The 9,916-nt window shown below is 36.3% G+C and overlaps 1 long non-coding RNA gene across 2 annotated transcripts in view; it reads right to left on the bottom strand.

The window, feature by feature from the left end:
- Positions 1-2,340: 2,340 nt before the first annotated feature.
- Positions 2,341-9,916, bottom strand: part of LOC139076787 (uncharacterized) — a 159,552-nt gene continuing 151,976 nt past the window's right edge. The window contains exon 3 of one of the 2 annotated variants that reach the window (XR_011528744.1): positions 2,341-3,740. This is a non-coding gene — a long non-coding RNA (uncharacterized lncRNA). Of the gene's footprint in view, positions 3,741-4,729; positions 5,935-9,916 lie in introns of those variants that run through there. The other variant, XR_011528745.1, reaches the window with a different exon arrangement.

The following is a 9,916-nucleotide window of genomic DNA, read 5'->3' as shown; positions in this document are numbered from 1 at the left end:
AATAAATTAGGTATAGAAGGAAATTACCTGAACATACTACAGGCCATATATATATATATATTACACAGCTAACTCATATTAGGTGGAGTAAACATGAAAGCTTTTTCTCTAAGATCAGGAACAAAACAAGGATGCTCGCTTTTACCACTTCTATTCGACATAGTAGTGGAAGTTTCAGCAAGAGAAATAAGGAGAGAAAAAGAAAAAAAAGGCATCCAAAATGGAAAGAAAGAAGCAAAATTATGTGTCTTCCTGGATGATATGCTCTTACATGTAAAAACGCCTTAAACATGCCACAAAAAACTGTTAAATAAATAAATTCAGCAAAGTTGTAGGATACAAAACCAACACACAAGAATCAGTTGCACTTCTATACCCAACAATAAATAAGAAGGAAATTAAGAAAATATTTGCATTTACAGTAATATAAAAAAATAATAAAATACTTAGGAATAAACTTAACCAAGGCGGCAAAAGACTTACACACTTAAAACTACAATATGTTGCTGAAAGAAATTAAAGAAGACAACAATCAAAGGAAAGACATCCTGTGTTTTTTGGACTAGAAGAGTTAATATAGTTAAGATATCAATACTACGAAAAGCAATCTACACATTCTATGCAATCCCTATTGGAATCCCCAGATATTTCTTTTTTTTGTTTGTTTTGGATCCCTTTTGTTTTTTTAACTTTCCTCAGATATTTCTTGCAGAAATAGAAAAATCCATCCTAATGTTCATGTGGAATCTCAAGGGACCCCAAATAGTCCAAAGAATCTTGAGAAAGAGAAACAGAGTTGGAAGTCTCACACTTTCTGATTTTAAAGCATATTACAGAACTATAGTAATCAGCACACAGCGATACAGGCATAAAAACAGACCTATAGACCAACGGAAGAGGATAGAGAGCTCAGAACTAAATCCTCATGTGTGTGGTGAATTAATTTTTGACAAGAAGCTAAGACTATTCAATAGGAAAGGAAGGTCTTTTAAACAAATCATGTTGGAAATACTGGATATTCACATGCAGAAGAATGGAGTTGGACCCTTACTTTATGCCATATACGAAAATTAATTCAAAATGGATAAAAGATCTACGTGTAAGAACTAAGACTATAAACCTTTTAGAAAAAAACATAGGGAAAAGCTTTATGGCATTGGATTTGGCAAGAATTTCTTTCATATGACACCAAAAGCATAGGGAACAAAAGAAAAAATAGATAAATTGGACTACATTAAATTAAAACTTCTGTGCATGAAAGGACACAACCAACAGAGTGAAAAGATAATTGCTGGAATAGGAGAAAGTATTTGCAAGTTATATTTCTGATAAAGAGTTAATATACACAATATATAGAACTCTTACAACTCAACAATAAACAAAAATACAACGCAATAAAAAATGGGCAAAGAGCTCCAAAGAAGATATACAAATAAGCACATGAAAAGATGCTCAAAATCACTAATCACTAAGAAAATGGAACTCAAAACTACACTGAGATACCACCTCACATCGCTTAGGATGGCTACTATCAAAACAACAGAAAATAAAAAATACTGGCAAAAATGTAGAAAAATTGGAACCCTTGTGCTCTGTTGGTAGGATTGTAAAATGGCGCAGCTACCACGGAAAACAGTATGGCAGTTCCTCAAAATATTAAAAATAGAATTACCATATGATCCATAAATTCCTCTCTGGGTGTATGTTGAAAAGAATTGAAAGCAGAAACTTGAACAGATATTTCTATATCCATATTCATAGCAGCATTATTCACAGTAGCCAAAAGGTGGAAGCAACATAAGTGTCTATCAGTGGGTGAACGGGTAAATAAAACATGGTATATACACACAATAAAATATTATTCAGCCTTAAAAAGGAAGGAAATTCTGACATATGCTACACCCTTGAAGACATTAGGTTAAGTAAATAAAGCTAGTCACAAAATAAATACCCTATGATTATTTTTTATGTGGTACCTAGAGTAGTCAAATCCACAGAGACAAAAAGTAGAATGATAGTTGCTAGGGGCTAGGGGGAAAGGAGAATGGGGAGCTGCGTTTAACGTGCATAGAGTTTCAGTTTTGCAAGATGTGAAGTATTCTAGAGCTGCGCAATGGTGGTGGTCACACAACAATGTGGAAGTACTTAATGCCACTGAACTGTACACTTAAAAATAATAAGATGGTAAATTTTATTTTATTCATATTCTACAATTAAAAAAATAATGATTAAAAAGGTATATGTAAGGAAATGAAAAAACACATTAGAAGAAAATATTTGTAAAACGTATATCTGATAAAGGACGTGCAACCAGATTACAAAATGAATTCTCACAACTCATTTATTTATTTCTTTACTTTATTGAGGTCATAATAGTGTATATCATGGTGAAATTTCAGTCGTACATTATTATTTGTCAGTCATTATATATATGGGCCCATTTATCCCTTATGCTCATCCCCCAACCCCTTTGCCCTCTGGCATCTACTAATCTGTTCTCCTTAGCTGTGTGTTGTCCATCTTCCACATATGAGTGAAATTATGTGTGTGTCTTTCTCTGTCTGGCATATTTTGCTTAACATAATATCCTCATGGTCCATCCATATTGTTGCAAATGGGATGATTTTTACAACTCAATTTTACGAAAACAATCCAATTAAAATAATGGACAAAAGGTTCCAACAGATACTTCACCAAATATGTACAGATGGTAATTAAAGAAAAGATGTTTGAAGCATTAGTCATTTGGAACATGCAAATTAAAATCACAGTGAAATATCTCTACATATCTACAAAAATGCCTTAAAAACAATGAAAAACCCTGACCTGACAATACCAAGTGTTGACAAGGATCCAAAGCGCTTGGAAATCTTACATAGTTTTTGCAAGAATTTAAATGGTATGGTCACTTTGGAAAGAAGTTTGGCAGTTCCTTACACAGTTAAACATACACTTACCACATGACCCCACTATTCTATGCTGAGAGACATAAAAACCTATGTCCACATTTATGGCTATGTTTGAAAACATTTACAGAAGTTTTATTGATAAATGTCCCATAGTGGAAATGACCCATGTCCTTCAACTGATGAATGATTAAACAGACATGGGACATCCGTGCAACGGAATACTGATCAGCAATAAAAAGGAGCAAATTATTGACACATGCAACAATATGGATAAATCTCAAAAGCATTATGCTTTATGAAAAAATCCAGATACAAAAGGCTAGTGTTGTATGATTCCATGAACGCAATATTCTGGGAAAGGCAAAGTTTAGGAACAGATATCAGATCAATTGTTTCTAAGGACTGAGGGTGGGTTGGGAATTGACTGCAAAAGGGCACGAGGGAATTTTTAGAGGTGACGGAAATGTTTTATATCTTGTTTGTGGAGATGTCTACACAACTGGTTACATACGTCAAAACTCTTTGAAATGAACACTGAGATAGGGTAATTTTTACAAACCGTAAATTATGCTTCAATAAACTTTATTTTAAAATACTAAAAAGCAAGGGGAGGGGAAGCTACTAAGGAAAAAAGATTCTCAAAAAATATTAGGAGGAAACCTGGAGCTTTGTGAATTACACAAGCAGGCAATCGCACAATACCAGACCCCATAAAACAGAGAGATGATAGTGTGATGGTTAAAAATACAGCTCTGAAGCCGATTGCAGGCATTTAGAAGCTGGTGTCCACTCCAAGCGATGTGACCTTGGGCAAGTTGCTGAACTGCTCATCTGTAAAACAGGGATAATAATAATGCCTTCTTCATAGGATTGTTCTGAAGATTAAACTAATAAAACACTTAGAGCAGTGCCTGACATATGGGAAGCACTATGTAAGTGGTTTAAAAAAATATTATGTACTATAATGAATCATTAAGTCACAAATATATCCATTAATTTATTGAATAAAATAAGTAATACAAATCAAAGACGATCCAAAATATTGGGACTTTTTAAAGTAATGGTTTGTTTTGAGAGTGGGAGGAAATGTGTTTAATTTTTTTCTTTTGACAACCAAATGTTTAGAAAGATCGTGATGCATATTTGAGTTACCCTATGTATTTTGATAATCATTATTATTAACAGATGATGTGGTTTTGATTAAAACAATAAATGGAAATGTGTTCAACCAGTTAGTAAGCCAATATTTACTCTTCTTTTCTAGGAGCTTGGCATAAAGCTATGTTCTGGGGATACAGAGATGGGTGAAGTTCCAACACCGCTTTTAATGAGTTCACAGTCTAGTAGGGAAGAAAGATAAGTACACAAATAATTACAGTATGGAAAGTGCTGGAGGATAAGAGGTACACAGTGAAATGGGGGCTCTGGGAGGTCCCGAGATTAAAACAGAAGAGAAAAAAGAAGCTTAAGCCTAAAGTTTAAGGGTTTAAGTTTGCTGGTCACTGGGTGTGGGGTCAACTCTGACTCCTCCTTGAGTGGCCTTGAGGGAGTCATTTAATGCTTTGTCACAGTTTCCTTATCTTGAAATGTGGAACATAACAGTCTATATCATAGGGTTATTGTGAGGATTAAATGAAATAATACATGAAAAGTGCTCAGTAAGTAGACATATCTAGCTTTCAGTAAATGCTACCTATATTATTATTGTTAGCATTGTTATCGGTACTTCTTGGTTCTCCTATGTAACACATCATGCCATCACTGAACCAAACGTCTCCACAGTTTACAAAGCATTTTCACATGTGATTTTTTTTTTTTTTACTGCATCCTCAGTAAATCAAAGTTAGAATGGCAGATTTTATTGTCTTCAATTTACAGATTAAAAAACCCAAGGAGAATGTAACTGTTTCGGTCTATATTAAGACAGAATTTTTCTCATGAAAGCCTGTATTCATTTCACTATATCAGACTGAAAAGATTTTCTTAATTTTTACTATGATGTTGTACTCATAAGATTTCCTTGATCTGCCATGCAATGCTGCCTAAAACATACATGTATTCACACACACACACACACACACACACACACACTCATAAGACCCCTGTTTATTTTGAATCTATTACATAGCCTGTGGTTCTTTAATATAGCTTTTGATTAATTTGAACTCCTTTTATTCTGGCAAAGTCCATTTTTCCTGTTTTCTATATTTTTAATTTGGTATGTTTCATTATATAAAAATATTTCTGTCAGAAATAACAAGAGTAAAAATAGCAAAATAACTTTGAGCTATAAACTTGAGACTTTATACCTAATTCCATTTCTAAGGGTTAAAAATAAAAGAAATACTTAGAAACAACAAAAAAAGTTCTGTTATTGATTTGTCATGTCTTATGGGCTTTTTAAAAAGACCCTTTTATTTATTTTTAAATAAAATATCCATGATCCTTGACTAATGAGAAAGGTGAGACAAGCATTGCTCAAGGTTTCTTCTGAGATACCTGGCAGAGAAAAATGTTGCCCACATGAAAAAGCAGCAGGAGGGAGAGGAGGTGAAATACGACATGAGATTAAGCTCTTATATTCTATTAAAATTGATAAGACACAGTTTTGAAGAGACATAGATGCTGTTCATAGCAATTCACTGATTTAGCCAATTTAGTTAATTTAATCAAAATTTTTCCTTTGTAGATTTGATGATACAGCTACTAGCTGTTAAACTTAAGATTTCAGATTTTGATTCTTGCGTAGAATTTTGAAAAAAAGAAAGCCAAGTCGGCATAGAGTAAAAGTAAGCAACAGAAAAATGGTAAAGCCGTTGGTCACTCTGACAATAACTTTCTGTCATTGAAACAGTGAAGATAAGGTACACAGTTAGGTTATTATCATATTTGAAATCCAGACATTCCGCCACTAGGAAAAATATTTGTTGGGAGTGGAAAAATGACTCCATGTGTTCTTAATCAATCATCCAGTTAGCTTCCTGCTGGTAGTTGTGTAGATCCATTACTGTTATGAATATTTTACCTGTGAAATCAAGGAGAAAAGATAATTAAACACACATTAACCAGATCTAGGGGTTTGAGTGTAGCAATCTATTAATCAATATTGATTGAATATTATAATAAGCATCATGAAAGAGATGGTTTTAGCTATGTTTTGAAATATGAATAAGGTGGGGATGATAAGAAAGCAATACAGTAAGGAAGGGATACAAGAGAAGAAATTTCAGCTAAAGGAAATATGACATTTCCACAATTTTCTTAATCACTGTAGAAAATTCTGTCTATTTACCTTTTTTTCAAAATCAAAAAACTGAATATACATGCCTTTTCTCATTGTATCAGATGTTATAAATATGAAACACATAAATATATAATTTTGAAGAGTTACTTCTTAAATGTGGGTTAATCTTAAAATAGCATCAAACAATATTCACTTAGTCACACGTTCAATTCAAAATTCCCACCTACCTCTCACTTCCCACTTCCATTCCATTCATCCAAGTTCTCATTGATTCAACCAATAGTTCTACGCACCTACTATGTGCCTGCCACTGTGCTGGGAATATAAGGTTGAGTAAAACATGACATGAATTCCTGATTTCAGGAAGCTCATAGGCTAATAGTGGAAGCAGAAATTAATCAAATGATTCTATAAATAACAGAAAATTCATACTTGGGTTTAGTGCTAGAATAAGATGTGTGTGGTGGTGTCAGAGCATACGAAAGAGGGAGGTGACCAGGTCAGAGATGTCAAGGTTTCTTTAGCCAACTGAAAATTGAATTTCAATCTGAAGGATGAGTAGAGATCAATTAGAAGGGGAAAAGCATTACATATGGAAGGCAAGTCATATGCAAAAGTTTGTAGTGAGAGGACATTTGGCAAGAAGGAAGATGACACCACCTATCAAGCAAACCCCAGTCCTTCTCGAGGCCTCATGCTCTACCCCTCTCCCCAAGTCACAGTGCAACAGGCCTGTCCCAGGGGTCTGGCCAAGTGGGAGGGACCCAGTTCTGGCCCAAAGGCTGTGGAGGGGCAGGACCGCCTGAGGCCAGAACAGGAGAGGGAACTATAAATTCAAGGGCTCAAAGTCTATTGCCTTCCAGGAGGCCGAAGGCTGAGAGCAGCGACCTGGACTTCTGGCTCAGGTCCCTGGGGTCTGAATCCCATGTGTGCCAAGGCCCAAGGCTGCAGAAACCCAAATCCGCCGTTGCATTCTCCTCGGGGTCAGTTGCTCCTCCTGGCAGCAGCGAGATGTCTAGGATTCCCCTCAGGAGTCTTTCCTTGCCTGTTCCTCTAGCCTTTCCCTTGAAAAGCTGCCCCAGGAGATTACTCCCTCTTTTTGACCCAGCCCAACTGCCAGCACATTTTAATGGGTGTTTTTTGGTTTTGGACATATATATGCACTCTGATAAAACAGAATGAAAGTTGCAATTCATGGGAGTTCCTGTTCAAAGCTCTGATCCTGTTGGGAGACAAGCAGCTTCTTTCCACTGTTTTATTATAGGAGTGGTTTTTTCTCTGGGGCAAGAAATATACTGGTGTTACTTGACTTTTCAATCTCCTCTTACTGGTGGCCAAAATAAATTACTTTCACAAAGCGTTGCCCTGTGCAGAGCCCATGGTTTTCTGGCTTGCTACAGAGTGATTAGGGACAAATAGGGGGAGAAAAAAAAGCAAAAAACAAACAAGAAAATGAACACTGAAGCCATCATCCTTCTTGTTTCTGGATAGATAGATATGGGTAACTTTTAGCCAAAGGAGATAAAAAGTACACAAGTTAACTACTTAGTTCATTCATCATTAGCTAGATTTTGTTCACTTAAGGCTTTAACCTCTTTCCAAACCCACAATTTTGTCTTAATCCAGCTATGCTTGCTAATAAGTGAAATGCATGCTCTTCCCAGACTTCTACTACATTGATCCTCTGTAGTTGGTACCCGGCAGTGAAAAAGTATGCTTTCCAACGAGTGGATCAAGGTGAGCAAGGAGGAGTTTGTATCAGGTGAAGTTGGTTATTTCTCTCATGGAGTATTACTGGACACCCTCTAGTTTAGCATAATACTCATCGCCAATCCTGTTCTGCCATCTGTGTTTTACGAAGGTAAATATGATCTTACCACTCCCACGGTAAGCCCCTTCCACCATCCCCAGCTTGCACACAGGCACAGGGTGGGTCATATCATTGCCAGAACATGTCCTGCCTTTAAATGACCTTTGAATTTGTCACCCTTTTTGACTCTTGGATTCTCTTTGCCTGGATTGTCCTACTACCAGCCTGGCAATCTAGTCCTCTTCTCAGGAGAGTCCAAATGTCTCTCTAGCGTGAGCCCCTGGCGCGTCTCCCTGGGGGGAATCTTACCCTCTGGGCTCTCATCAATTCCTTTGCCTCCCTGTCCATCGCTCCTCGGTTGACATGGCATTCCAGGAGACCATGAGCCACTGCGACTCAGGCATCCTCTCTCACTTTTTTGTGTACAATGATGAGAGGTGTCTGAGGAAGCCTGGTGCTCAATAAATGCTTTTCTGTCAAGCGGCAGAATCGCATCAGTCTTTCGGGCCTTATTCTGACCATTTAGCATGAATAATTTTGCTTGAATTGTTGATTCAAATCAATTAATTTTAAAATGGTTACTTTTACAAGTAGTTGATTTTCATCATTAATTAATTATTACAATGACTGACTAGTTAATGCTTTGGGGGTAAACCCTGATGAACCCTTACCTTCTCATATCTAATTCCTTTACCTAAATCTGAGATTAAGAAATATTTTCATTACCATTGAAATATAACCTTGAACAATTTACTTAACCCCTCTGTGCCTCAGTTTTCTCATCTTTAAAGTGAAGATAGTGACAGTTTCTACCTCCTAGGATTGTTATGAAAATTAACTGGTTAACATTTTCAAAGTGCTTTGAACAGTACCTGGAACAAAGTAACCCCTCTACCAGGGTTTGTTAAGTGAGTATACAAACGAATGAACAAAGCCATTCATTGACAGATATTTCTGAGAAATTCTTCTGAGCTGTAAGAAGTATAAAGGTGAATGCATTCTCAATGTTTTGCTCATGCTTTAATAGATCACTTTCATACTACCCATATTTATTCAATCCAGCTATAGAAACACTACTTCCTCTCTAGGCTTCACCATTCTAGGTACAGAGAGAGACTCCCTGGCTTCATATTTCTCTCCCAAATACATCATACTCCTGGGCCTAGTGGTGAGTTAGGTGTTTTCTTTGATGCTTATTGCCACTTTTGACCATTGTTTCTCCCCTTTTGCTTAAAACAAAGTTTTAAAGCTTATGCCGTCAAAGAATACTACCATATTCCCTTCCTCTTACTGCAGTTATCTACAGGGCCCTGGTCCCTGATAGCGCTTCCTCAACAACATTGGTTAAATATTACTTCCTGCCCTGGGCTTCCTGACAGAGTGGTGTGGAAACCCACTGGGGTATTCTGATGCCTGGGCAAATCTAAATTGTGAGAGAGTTAACACCTGAGAGGGCAACAGTTGACCAATAGGGAACGGCTGCTGGTGAATAGATGCTCCTGCTTTCATTCCACGAACCTTCTAAATCATATTTGACACAGCATCTCAAAGTGTCCACTGCATCATCAAACTACAGTTGCCCATGATGGTAACTTCTTGGTAATTCAATCTTGTATTCACTTTACCTCCTTCCTTGGCATCTCTTTCTAAAATAAACTGCCTGCACTCAAGCCCTTGTCTCAGGTTCTAGTTTCTGGACAGAACCCAGGCTAATGCAATTTTCCTGCAAAACAAAGTTTCAAAATATTCTCTGGCATATAATAGGCACTTAATAAATATTTGCAAAATAAATGAATTGGAGAATCCATTATAAAAGCAAGAATTTGTATTACCTATTTTAAGATAAGTTTTATGAGATCAAATTTGTCTCGTTTATATCATCTCCTACTGTCTCATTTATAATTATATATCAAATACCAGAAATACAGTGTCCTGGGAGTCAATAATCTTTTT

The sequence above is a fragment of the Equus przewalskii genome, chromosome 17 (assembly GCF_037783145.1).
Source record: "Equus przewalskii isolate Varuska chromosome 17, EquPr2, whole genome shotgun sequence".
Classification (NCBI taxonomy): domain Eukaryota; kingdom Metazoa; phylum Chordata; class Mammalia; order Perissodactyla; family Equidae; genus Equus; species Equus przewalskii.
Note: the sequence above shows the minus strand (reverse complement) of the source record. Positions and strands in the feature narration are given on the sequence as shown.